The 13440-nt window shown below is 44.7% G+C and overlaps 1 protein-coding gene across 1 annotated transcript in view; it reads left to right on the plus strand.

Moving 5' to 3' along the window:
• Positions 1–5977: 5977 nt before the first annotated feature.
• The window catches only part of KCNIP1 (potassium voltage-gated channel interacting protein 1), a 150481-nt gene continuing 143018 nt past the window's right edge, over positions 5978–13440 (plus strand). The window contains exon 1 of the mRNA XM_072347932.1: positions 5978–6085. The gene's annotated coding sequence lies outside the window, so the exon portion shown is untranslated. The remainder of the gene's footprint in view (positions 6086–13440) is intronic.

Here is a 13440-nt window from a genome sequence, read left to right on the forward strand (position 1 = left end):
AGTTTGACTTGCTGAGAGATGAATCATTTTTCTTCTCATCTGCCAATGTCTCAGGATGTGAAAATGTAATTGATATGCACAGGTGGTATCTGTGTGCTCTGATCACATAGAAAGAGATCTACTTGCCCACTTCTTATGTGCAGATTAGTTTGGGGAATGTAGACTACAAACTCAAAATATAGAACTGTCTGATTGAAATTGAAGCTCGTCTCAGAGGGACAACAGGTCTATACCAGTTTCTCATGTTCTCCCTGCAGTGGGTTGAACAAGTTTGCTGTTCAGATTTGGTTGCTTGCGTGGCAGGTCTGGGTCCGTGGTATCACCTCCTTGTTCCATGCAGGATTTTGGTAGCTGTGATCAAGTCTGAAGTGGGGGGGTCAGATGTCTGGTGGAATTCCAGTCCTACTTCAGGTTCCTTTAACAGTGGCACCTTACTCTTATCCCTGGGTAGGGCTGCTTAGAGCAGTGTCCATACAGGGCAGAGCCAAACACACAGTGCTTCAGCGTGTGTCACTTCTTCCTCTGAGCTTCTGTTTGAATACGTATTCTCTATCCTTGTAGTAACTTAAGATGCTTTTCACATTTTTCCTTTATTCTTCAGAAAGTGGAGGAATCGTTACGCTTTCAGTTATTTATCTGTGTAATTTTGCGAAGAAATTGCAAATATAATTGAATTTTTTTTGAGGAGCCCATGAATTCCAATGAGGCAACAATAAAGGAAACGGAGTGATTAAGGAATTGTGATTCATTTGTTGTACATCATTACAGCGAAAGCTTTAGTGCTGGATTCCTTGCAGATGGAGTCACTGAACTATGATTATATTTCAGAAAACGAAAGGGGACAAAAATAAAAAGGCAATAAAACAAATTAGTAGATGTCTTGAGGGACTCGATTATCACTGACTGACTGTTTTGTACCATAAATGTTCTCAAACTCTGGCAGTTTAAATTATCCAGCCATGGAGGCAGAACAGTTACTGGTATCAAAATCTTTGTTTTATTTCTTGTTGTATTCTCCCTGAAGTTCCAAATAGGCAAGAGAAAAGTGGAGTTGTCTTTTAATGGTATTTTTAAAAGAAAATAATGTAAGATTGTGGCTGGAGGCCTCCCAGGGGAGCAGGTTTGCATGCAGAACCAAGGTTAAGCCTCACGTGTGCACTCAGTGTATGTACACAGGGCTTTGCACCTTCACATGCAATCTTCACTGCTGATAGTGTTTGACAAAGAAGGTCTGTGTCCGCTGACAAAACTGCATCTTGTTGCTGTTGTTTTCCTCTTTTTGACCACTTTTCTCCTTCTTTGCTCGCTTGCTTTTTCCTCAGTGGAAGGAAGAAAGAGACAGAAAAATAACCATTAAAAATGAGAGACAAATAATTTTGGCTGCAGGAGATGCTCGATTATTAGGTGTCTTTCTTTGAAACAAAGGCTGCTTTAATTGCTCTTGGTGAAAAAACTGCATCATTTTTTAATCTGTTCAGGCACAGCAGGATAAGGCTCTGCAAGGCTGCACTGATGATCCCAGATATCCCCCAAGGCTAGGAGGACCCGGCAAGACCCGCAGCTGACTTATAACCTGGATGCTGGGCAGACAGACGGGGCTGAGGAATGTGGATGTTGTTCAGCTTGCTGTCACATGTCATTTATTATCTGTGTTAAAATGGGTTCTTATATAGATGCTTACTGCAAGAAAGAAATATTTGACAAGTTAGCAGCTGTAAAAGTAGCACAGTAATATCATGTCCTGGCTAAAGCATTCTGAGGCTAGCGCTGTGTAAGGTCATAGCTAAATCATCATATAAAAACATGCACACCCATCTCTGTTTATGTCTAAAATACATATATAGGTTGTGGCAGCTCCCATGGCCAAGGCATACCTACCTGATTGATGTTTGTTGTTTTGCTACTCCCAAGGGCAGAAAAGCCACAAACACAGGATCACAAGGAGCAAAAAAGCTCCAAACTTAAGTGTGTTAAGGAAGCTTAAAAAAGCCTGTCCTCCCTGTGCATTCATGAGCTTTAGTGGTTAATGGACTCAGAAGAATCATGCATGGAATGAGCATATTCTCATTCCTTCTCCTGCTAAGCCTACAAAAGACAATATCAACATTACCTTCTGTTTCTGAAGAGAGGAAGGTGTAGCCGTGTTTGCAAAGCTGTATGCAGTGTACAGCCCTACAGTAGTTCCTTCCTGACCCCTCCAGTGTATGCTGCGAAGCACAATACTTCGCTGACCTCATTACTTTATCTTGCATAACTAGTCCTGCTTGCACTGATGCAATTATCCAGTCCTTTTGAAATTCTGCATCTATGGGATTGGTTTCAATAGCCATCATAATGGATTTTATAATCCTTTGGAGAACAGCAAGGTTAGGAGATAAATGTAGAATCTGGTGGTGAACTATTTTAAAATACTCAGTAAATTATTTAGTCAAGGACATAGATATATGGGAGTGGGAAATAGAAGTGGAGATACTTGTTTCTGAGCTCTCTTATGGCATGTTGGCATATACCAGTACCTGACCAAGTGGAAAATTCTTGTAGCTTCAGTGTATTTGCAGGTAGAAATACAGAAATTTAGCAGATGGTTGAATATCATAACTCAGATCATATGGTCATGTTCTTAGCTGGAAAAGATGGGCTTTGAAACCAATGGTATTGCACCAATTTACAGCAGCCAAGAGAACTGGGTAATAAAAAGATACAGACTGAAAACAGTTCTGTGGTTTTCTTCTCCCTGATGTAAAATACAGAACCTCTGATGCAGCTTTTTAGTTTGCTGTGTGTGGTTTGCATGACAGCTTCAATACAAGATATTGAGACAGTGCTTTGTTGGTGGCTTTTGTTTTCCTCCAATCAAGCTAAAATACAGTGATGTTATTCCTAACAGCATGACTCCTTAAAGGATGTCCTTTACATGTGGACAGCTGCAGTAAGGGATGCAGGGTGTGTGCTGGTGCCCCATGCACAGCAGCTCCTGTTTGAGCAGATGGTGTCTGAGGTTGGGACACTTCTGAAAGCACAGAGGGAGCTGGGAGCAGCAAAGAATGTAGCACTGGGTTTTTGTTCCCTCTCCTTTCCATGTTGAGTCAGACGTTCTCAGGCTTGCACACCATTTTCTTATGCGGTGGTGATGGGTTATTTCCTTAGCTTCAGCTCTAATACATCACTGGATCTCTGAGAGGAAAGTCACGTTCAGCCCCTGTTGGTGGAATCATGGGAATCTCATGTCACAGCTTGCCATTTTTCCATTTGAGTCATCACGGAGTGATCTACCCCACTGTGCTTCCCTGAAATTAAACAAAAGGAAGGAGAAAAGGAGATGCACCAATGCGCAAATAGCATGAAGTGCTGATGTAGCCAGGTCATGGTGGGCGTGCAGTCAGAGCTGACAGCTGAGCAATGCTGCAGGGCAACCCTGCGGCAGGGATGGCACCAACTGCTGCTGGCTGGCACAGCTGCTGATGTGCCTGTGCTGACAGGTGACAGCTGACAGCCATCTCCCTCTGGCTCTGCTCAGCACACCGGTTGCACAGGGCTGTAAAAGCCAGATGTTCCCAAGTGGTTCCTCACGGGATTCAGGCATCAGCAAGGGAGTGGGAGGAAGAGACGTGATGAATGTTGGTGGGAGAAAAGTGCTGGTGGTATTCTGTTATAAGTAAACGGGGAGAGAAGCAAACTCAAGGGCAAAGGGTAGGGGAAGGAAATGTAGCTTCTGTGTGCAACTGCTGCCAAAAAGCTTTAACTGTGCTGTGCTTTCAATAGCCAAGACCTCTATGCAAAAAGCCAGTGAGGCAGAAGCTGATCAGTGAGCATGTGCAATGGTGCGTAATGAATGGCCCTGGAAAGATGCTGGGACCACAGCCACCATGGGTGACAGCTGAGCTGGGTTTGGTACTCAAGGGATCTACAGAGCTGATGAAAAATTCTCCAACTTGCTTTCAAGATGTTGGCCTTGCATGACTTGGCACAGTGTGCTACTACTGCTCTGGATAGTCTGAATTATCAGTAGATATCACTGGTTGATTTGTATTTGCTGCTGCACTAGTTTCTGCTCTGTGTTGCTGGACTTCCACTGCCATCCCTGGTCTAAAAACACATGTAAGGGCAGCAGCTCAGCCTGGATAAAAATCAGTATGTCCCTTTGGGTGCATTTGCTTCTCTTCTCCCCTGCAGACAGAAAGCTGGATGGTGCTGCAAGGGCTTCAGTTCATAAGTGTCTGGTGGCAGACAGCTGATGTGAGGCCAGCAGGACATGGACCTGTTGACTTGCTGTTTGTGGATGTGTAGAGGACTGCTGCTATTGCTGATGATAGCAGCTAGGTTTGAAAGTGCTAATGCTTGCATTCCCAAACCTCAGCTCTCGTCCCTGCTTGTCACACACCAGCACAACCGGATTTGGAGGACCTCAGGCGTGCTGCTTTATCCTTTCCACTGTAGAGCAGTAATGTAACTCTGTAGGGGGCAGTGGTATCACTGGGGCCATGTTCCCATAAGTACATTTGTTCTTACATGAGAGCATCATGCTCAGTTGCCCCAAGTCATGCTTACACTGGTGTGGTTGCAGTCCCTGCTGATTTAACCATGTTTGCCTTAAGAGAGAAAAGTCACATCCCTTGCTTGTGTAATAATGTTTTTTAACATAGACCAGACACGAATTATCTGTCTGTTGGGATAGAAAATGTTACCAGTATTAAGACAAGTTTTTAGAGAGCAAGTTCAGCTTGTTTCCAAGCTAATAGAAAAAGTTAGCTACAATTTCCTTTTTATTTTTACACAGTACATCTTGCTTTGCTGCTTTTTGCCCCTTCTCCCATGTTTTTATTTCTCTGATAAAAGTCTTCTCTCTTACCCCATCCCTGCTTCACACCAGGGTGATGCAGCAATTGCTCGTCCACTGGGGTAATATCTGGCAGGGACACATCAGAGATGGAAAACAATTTTCATATCCCGCTGTGGTCCCTGTTGTTATCAGCCAGTCCTTGCCATGCTACGCTGTGTGAGGCAGCAGCTCACGATCCTAGTGGTGCAGTGAGGAGGATGATAACAGGTGTCACAAGTGATGAGTGTCAACACACATCCAAAAACTGGGAAGTAAACATGAGTTTCCTGGTAGGTGAAGCAAGGGCTTGAATCCTGTGCCAAGCCAGCACTTCTCAGTGCCAATGGAAACTGTATCCCAGATATTAGTTTTCCTTCTGTGGCTTCTTAGGCCATTAAATGTTGACTTGAGAATTAAACTAAACTTCAAAACAGAGCTTAGGTGAAACTCCTGTATTGAGCTGATGGAGGAGGGGACAAGAAAGCTGGGCTCACAGGGTCTGCTGAAACCTGTGTTCAGATGGTTCAGGAATCTTCTCCAAAGGATGCCCATTTAAGCTGTAAAAATACAAGTTTTTGTGATTTATTTTTTTTAGTTAGTTGTGTATGCAGCCATCCCATACAAGCAGCAGAACTGCTCTCATGAATGCCAACTGTAGAGCTACTCAAACCTTAGTGCTAACATTGCAGCGTGTTCCTGGCCCTGGAAGGTGACTTTGGTTACGTGGTGGATTATGTAAACCTGAGCTCATAATATGATAATCTTTTGTTCGCAGCTCCAACAAAACTTTGGAGTAGTTTCTCAGGAGAAACTTGTGAGAGGGACTTGGTAATTGAGGTCAGATAGCTGCACGCTTACTGAATTGTATGCTGGGAATGGCCTTAAGTGACCAGCATCCAGCTGGAGATGAGTTCTTATCTCAAGTCTTTGTTGCTGAATGATTAACTATGAGCTTGCCTCTGATGGTCTCTATTTTCAAGAAGTGGCTCCTTCTTTCAGAATGGACTTCAGAGATTTCTCCTCTTAAAAGGATTCCGATGAGCTGCTTTCCTGTGTCACAAAGCCTTTCTTTCCCACTTTTTTCCAGCAGGCTAGCTTGGGGGGAGGGACAAGCTGTGGTTAAAACTGAATGCACACTGCAGAAGGAGTTCTGGCTTCCTGGGAGCCAGTGCCACTAATGAGCCCTTTGGTGCAGCTGACGGAGGATACTCTGCAGGACTTTTTATCATCATCTTTCTCTGAGGGAGAGAGCTTGGTGGTTAGTAGGTAAGGCAAGGCCCATTTGTTCCTTTGGATGCGGTCAGGGCACCCTGGGAAAGTGGGATGATGTTCCCCTGTCTCTGGGGGACCTGTTACGCACATGTGCTCCTCTGCACAGCCCACAAGAAGCTTCTGTGCAACTGAAGTGTCATTATGCCTTTTAGCTTGCTTCTCATGCGCCGAATAGGAGAATGTTAGATTTATCTTCCTTTACTGTTCCTTATGAGCATCTCAAACAAATCCCATTGCTTGTTTCCCCTTTGGGAATGGTGGGAGGGAGGGGGTGTGCAAAAGCAGACAAAATTCATACAAGGATTTTTTGCTGCTTCAGTGCTGCTTTGGGAATTGTGAGAGGGGAAACCAGATGTTGTAATGCTAGAAATCCTTCATTTGTCAGTAATCGTGGGGTTGTTAACTGGTCTAATGGAACGAGTGTTGCTGCTTGTACATTTCTGTGGGTAGGCATGCTCTGTATCCTGACCTTGCAGTTTTTCTTTTGGTGTTCTCAGTGTTGTTTGTAGATTTCTTAGATCTTCTCAGTGCCAACATGGCAAGTTTTCAGGATGCACAGGGGATTTCATGTTCTGACATGAATTTTTTCAAAGCTTTTTAGTACTTGGTGAGCAGGCAGTGTGATGGTTTAACCTGTAAGGAAGCCTTGTTCTAAGCAAAATGCTCCTAGGGCTGGGCAACTGCTGCTATGAAGTCAAGGAAAAACCAAGCCCTCAAGTGTGTGCAGTTTGCATGCAGTGTGTGTACAGTATGACTGATTGAGCTGTGAGATGACGTGCTGATGAACTTGCAATGGTTTATATTAATTACGGTCAGAATGAGTGAAGAAAGTGAGATATGGGATAGAGCTGAGCGCTTTTTTGCACTGAGGGATTCAGCTGTGCCAGAAAATCCTCAGAGTAAACTGTCCACTTAATTCACACTATGGCATTCATGGGTGAATGCAAAAGAGCAGAAGTGGGTTCCTTCTTTGTTTTCCAGTCCAGCCTATCTTTCCTTACCCTCTGGTATTGAGGGTAAGGTGATGGCAGTGCTGTCCTGGGCTGGGCTACTGTCCCTTGTGGTTCTGAGATGCCGTGCTTTAAGTGATGGAAGAAACTTCATGTTGCCATATTTAATACCAGTAGCTGTGACTGAGGGGAAAGTTCCCCAGCCAAACCTGTCATTGCATGCACCCAGGATCTATTTGGCAAGGCAGTGAGGAAGGAATTAGCACCATGTGGAGCTCCAGAGCCCTGAGCAGGGCTGCCTGTCAGCTTCTCTTGTCAGGAATGGCTGGGAGCTGCACCGCGCATTTGGGTAAAGGTTACGTATTTGATTATTTCATATTGCAGCTCAGTTACACGGCCTTCCAGCTGTTTGTTCAGTGCTAATGACTCACTTCATCTACATAGGCATAGCATTGCCTCGGAGTCATTTTTTATTTTATTTTATTTTAAGAAACGCTTTCTCTTTTATTAAAAAATCCAGAATATATTTGCGCTGCTCTATCAGTGTCCTCTTAGGTAATTACCATATTTCTGCATGTGTGGAAAGCCTCAGATCAGTGATAAACCATCACTCACTGACAGTTCTCTATAAGCCCTCTTTATAAACACCACAGCATCATTTGCAGGCAAGAGCTTTGCTGTTTCCAGTGCCATCTACAAGGGCAGAGGATGATCTTAAGCTCCAAAGCCCCAAGCAGCCCTGTCCAGCACTGTCCTCTGCACGACGTGGTGGAGCTTCTCAATGCTCAGTACTTTTTCTTCTCTGGAACTCTGTTATACATGGGGCTGCTGGATACTAAACCATACTTTCATTCCTAGATATAATACAGGACCAGAACATTTGTGTTTGAAATACAGATCCTGCTGCCTGCAGCAGTACCACTTGGAATTTTTTAGAAGCTGCTGGTGTGGGATGCCCATAGGAGTTTTGATAGCTTCCACTGTATATAGAAAGCTATTTTCATCTTAGTGACTTGTTTGGAGCCATACGCATGAGTTACCGTCTGTGAACTCTCCTTAACTTTCCTAGCAGATCCATCTTCCTGCCCTAGGAGACTTTCTGCTAGTCCAGGTTTAATTGCAGCATGGCTTTTGATTTCCAGTGTTGCAGGCTGGACTGTGGCTGGGCAGGCTGAGAGAGAGGGAAATTATCAGACTGCTGGTTGAATTAAGTGAGGATTGCAACAAACAGGAATGCAGAGCGTGTGAAATGAATGACAGGACAGACAGTCTGCCTTTATCCATTGAGCGGATGCAGCCTCATGCAGACACTGTCCACATGCATCTTCTTGTGTTACTTCATTGTTACTCGCTGCAGGGCGCTGCACCAGAGGGAAGTTTCTGCCTCTGCCTGTCTGTGTCTGATCTTTGAGACAAAAATAACAAGAATCTCGTTCTGATGTCTGGAGACCTTCAAGCAAAGAAAGCAGCTCTCACCTTTCTATGGAATTTAAAAGCAGGCTCATAACTGGGTTTGGGTATGAGCATCATCATGTCTAGGAGGGCAATTTTTATTGCCAAAAACTTCTAGTTATGAACTCTATGTGCCACACAGAGGAAGAGATCAGAGCAGGTCCTGCCTGTGTCTGGGTGTCTCAGCACAGCAAGGAACCAATGGGATGAGATCCAGCTGAGTGTTTCCAGTGGTTGAGGAAAGGAATGAATCCATATTCCCTGCCAGCATGATGCACTGAAAATAATCTCTGCTGGCAGCAGATATGGAGATCGGTCTGAGTCTGTGCTGCTGAGATTCAGGAGGTATTCTCAAAGGTTAATTCAAGCCAGAGGAGACCCATCTTTGGGTTTCTGCATGAGGAGAGGATGATGAGCATCCCTTAGGGGAAGAAGGCCCAGCTGAGCTGTTCTGAGTCTGTTCCAGGGCAGGGAGCAGCAGGGAGAGTGCATGTGGGGCTGCTGTTGCACTTGAGTACTGCCCTGCATCCTGGCACACCCTGCACGCCCTCAGAGCCATGCTGTAGGTACAATGGAGCTGTTCCAACATGTTTAACCTGCTCTGAAATCATCCTCCAAGTGGTTCTCAGAGGATTGCTGCCTGCTTTGCAGATCCACCTCTGTAGCCTGACCTTCAGCCCAAGGGATGGAGATGTGTGCTGCCGTGCTGACAGCTCCGTGCCATTCCTCCTCAGGTCAGACGCAGTGGGGTTTTTCTTCCTCTTTTGGAAAAGGAGGAAATTTTATTCAGTACTGTGACTGATCAGCCACTTAAAATGAAAACAACCACAAAAAGCAGCTGCCAAGTACTCTAAAGTAAAATGAGGATGGAATGAGTATGGTTGGTACTGTTCTATTTCATTCCTCTCATCCTTGGGGACCTCCCTGTGCAGGTGGCTCTCACATGCAGCGTGTGCCAGAGATGTATGTGAGGTGTTTGCAGGTCACAGAAATAGGAGAAGATTTTCTGAGTTAGTGAATTGTGTCCAATAATAAATGATACTGAATGAATATCCATGAATGGAGAGCTCAGCTGACAGTAGCATATGTTTTTGCAGTTGCTTAGTTTCGTCGTAAAATCTGTTGTGTATTAAGACGTTGATTAAAATGTTACAGATGAGGATATCATTTTGAAGTTCAGATGCAGTTCACTCAGTGGTGTGGGTTTTTTTGCTGTCCTCACCCGTACTCCCAATAGACAAAGAAGAGTTGAGCTTGAATTAATCATCCCATCAGTTGCTGCCACCATATATGATACTTTTTGCTCCTGCTTATCCAAACTGCTGCTCCAAGTTGAAATTCTTCCTTCCTCCATCCAGGAGGTGCAGACAAAGATGCCTATCTCTATGATTTTGTGTATGTCCTGTCAGCTCTGCTTCTCAGCATTATTCAGAGTGGGGCAGAACTTGGCCCCTCTTCAGCCTCCTCCAGTGGGCAGCACATCAGAAACACTAACAGAAAGCATAAGTAAGGCATGGAGAACAGGTCTGTGACTTCAGAGAGCACAGCAAGGAATTGTTCTCTTAGAGGAAGGCCCTACCTCAGCTAAGCTTCTATCCTATGAGACACAAAGAATCAGAGTCTAGAACATAGCAGTGCATGGGACAGATGCTCGTGCATCCCTGCTTGGTACAAACCCTTGTCTCACTGTGTGTGGATGCTCTAGGTCTGCAGGATATGTATTGCAGCTGAACTGCCTCCTGCTATACTGCATCTGTACAAGCCAAGCATGCCAACAGGGTTGCCTGCTGAGAAGAATGGAGCTGTGTTGCACTGCAAGCTGAGGCTGCTGTGTTGCAGACACGGGGGGGGGCTTGCAAAAGAGCATACACAGCTCAGGTCAGTGGAGGCTGGCTGGGCTGGGGGGCAGAGCCCTGAAATGACTGCTGGTGTCCCTTCCTATGGCACACTGGGAGCTCTGCTCCTGCTGCTAGAAACGTGTATTCAAATAACGGAGGCTATCAGAGATGCACCTCCACCTCATTTTTATCTTTATTTATATGCGTTTCCTCAGAGCATTTGGACAGCTTTCAATTTTCAGACTGGTAGGTAGGTACAATGGTTTTTGTATCAGGCAGCTGATACACCTTATTCCTCTGTGTAGTAACAACTAATGGGTTGGAAACAATTGCTGTGGGTTTGTGTTGGTGTTGTGTGGCAATCTCCTAGTTGTCATTTCTCCTCTTGCCTCCTTTCCCTGGGCCTTTCAAGACATGCTGGGTCTGAGTAGCAGCCACGAGGAGGAATCCTCATGGCCAAGGCACGTGTCTGTCCTGCAGAGAGCTGCAGGCAGAGCACAGTGCAGGCAGGGGAGGATTCATCATCAGGCCACAGATCCTGTCGTCTCACAGCTTTAAACCAAAATGAAAGGAATAAATCTGCTCTGTGAAGCAAGCATAGGAAAAGCTCAACTGCAGTCCTTAAAAAACAAACTAGAGAAAAATGTTTCTAAGAAATAACTCACAGGTTGTTTCTTTCTTTTCTCTCTCTTTTTTTTTTTCCTCCTACTGTTTTAAGTATAATGTCTGCAGCAGGATGAATACGAGCTGGCTTAATTGTATAATTAGTCCAAATTAATTAGAAACATAAATGTTAGGGGAAAAGAGCTGGTAATGGCTGAACCATTGTTGAGTGGAGAGGGACTACAGCAGCCAAGTGTGTTACACAGCAGCTCCCAAGCGAGTCACGTGCATCTCATGGGTGTGTGTTTCCATGGAAATTATTTTATTTCTGGGGAGGCTGGAAGTCTTTGTAAGAAGTGGAAAAAGTCATCTGAAAACTACAATGAGAATGGTGCTTTGGAATAATAATGTAAACACCCCAGAGTGCACAGAGCCTGCTTTGGCGTGGGAGCCGTGGCATCTCTGAGCACATCTGAAGTGTTTAATTAGAGCAAAGTAAAAGCAGATTGAAGAGAAGGCGTTCAGCGACCCGCCACTGCCTGCCTAGAACAGGAAGCAGCTCTTTGAGGTTGATTCACGTGCCTTGAGCTTGGCTTAGGAAGGAGAGTTTTTCCTGTGCTGGTGTCTTGATTTTCACATCTGTAATGGCTATGGGAAAGAACTATCAGTAACTTGCACAATACTGTGTGTGATCCTGAAAAGCATTTGTGTACAGTGCACCACAACTTCCCGATGCTTTCTGAAGCTTTTGTGGTGTTCTATAGTGGCTGCTGGATTCTATATGAGCTCTGGGTTCAGTGTTTTTATCCCAGAAGTGGTGTGAAAACAGGGATGTCTTGTAAACAACTTGAGAGTGTCAGCCTCTTTCTGCTTCAGATTAAAAACAGCTAAAACACACACACACACACACACACGCACGCACACGCACGCACACACAGACGATGCTCCATCTGTGCAACTGGAGATCAGCATCTTAATTAACATTTATGGAATCCTTGACTGAGGCAGCAGAAGAGGGAGGCAGAGGGAAAGGTGCGTTGAAAGCTTTTAGAAGTTCTTCTCAGGTAACCAGTAAATGTGAGGGTTCCTTGAGGTGTTTGGTATAACCTGCAACCTGGAGCTCAACTCAGTGTGAAAGAAGTAAAAAGGAGATGAAATTGTAGCTCTGAGAGAATTCCATGCTGAGATGTCAGCAGGAGGGATGGTAATGATAGCAAAGGAAGAACAAGACAGGTGAGATCTTAGGGAGAAATCTGGATGGGCAACACCAAAGAGAAAATTAATTGAGGGTGAAAGAAATTCACAAGTGTGTAGGAGGGAAAAAGAATAAAATGGACTTCAGTGAGGTCCTGCAGGTCGTACTGTGAAGATGTGGATGCTTGTAAGAGGGCAGTGTTTAGTTTCATCTTTCTGATGCAAGGCTTGTAAGGAAGGATGAGGTTTGTGGTTCTGCAGCCATGCGTTGTTCCTGGCCTAGGAGGAGAGTTGGTCCTCTGCACTGAAAGCATGAGGGACCAATGAGGGCAAAGCTGTAATGCGTCCTGGGACCCCTTCTGCAAGCATGCTCATAACCCTCATGGAGGGAGAGCACCATCCTTGCTGACCTGGCCATGCAGAGGGAAGAGGGCACAGCACAATGCAACGCTGTCATTTTGTGGGTGCTCAACTTGAGCGTATCAGACATTTGAGCCTTCTGGTTTTAATGCATATCTGAGCAGTGGGATGTGAAGCTTGCCTAACAGGCACTGCTCAAGCTGTCTCTACCCAAATACTGTACTTCAAAGAGAAGCCTTCTCACACAGTCATTTCCCATAATCTTTTCAGTGCTGCGAGGCAATATATGTCAAGAGATTTCCTTGTATTAATCTAAATAGAATTCTTAATTATTGAGACAACCTAGTCAAGTCAAAATAAATTTAATGGCTTGTGTTTAATATTCTTGTTAGACTCCTTATGAATCAGGCATAAATGATGGAAAAAAATTCAACTAAGCATATGTCAGTAGTAAATAATAGAAGCCTGGATCGCACCCAAGTCAGGTCCTAAACTGATTAATACAAGCGACAGACTGTAAGTCTTCCCTGCAGTCTGATGGTTTTAAGACTTGCTGATACCAGTGCAGGATGAACAATGATGTATTTGGAAAGATGAGACCAACTTCTGGCAAAGCTGATGTGAAATCAAAACTTGTTAGCATATCTTGACAGCCTGCATACTACTTATCTTCAGATACTGTTTGATGATGAGTATTCAGCGCTTGTATGGTTTTCCCAAAGTGCTGTGGGTGAAAGCAGAGCAACCCAGAGCAAGATGTGCTTTTTTTTTTTTTTAAGTGCTGAAGGATAAGCTGAGAGTTGTAAAATAATACCACTCGTTAAGGGCTTATTGTGCAACATGGCAGTGCAGGACATGGGGAATCTCGGTGCCCCCAGTAAATGTGTGTGGCAGAAGAAGATTTTCCTTTGCAGTCTGCTGGCTGTGAGCCTTACAAACCTGCTTTCTCTTC

The sequence above is a fragment of the Excalfactoria chinensis genome, chromosome 13, assembly GCF_039878825.1.
Source record: "Excalfactoria chinensis isolate bCotChi1 chromosome 13, bCotChi1.hap2, whole genome shotgun sequence".
Taxonomy (NCBI): domain Eukaryota; kingdom Metazoa; phylum Chordata; class Aves; order Galliformes; family Phasianidae; genus Excalfactoria; species Excalfactoria chinensis.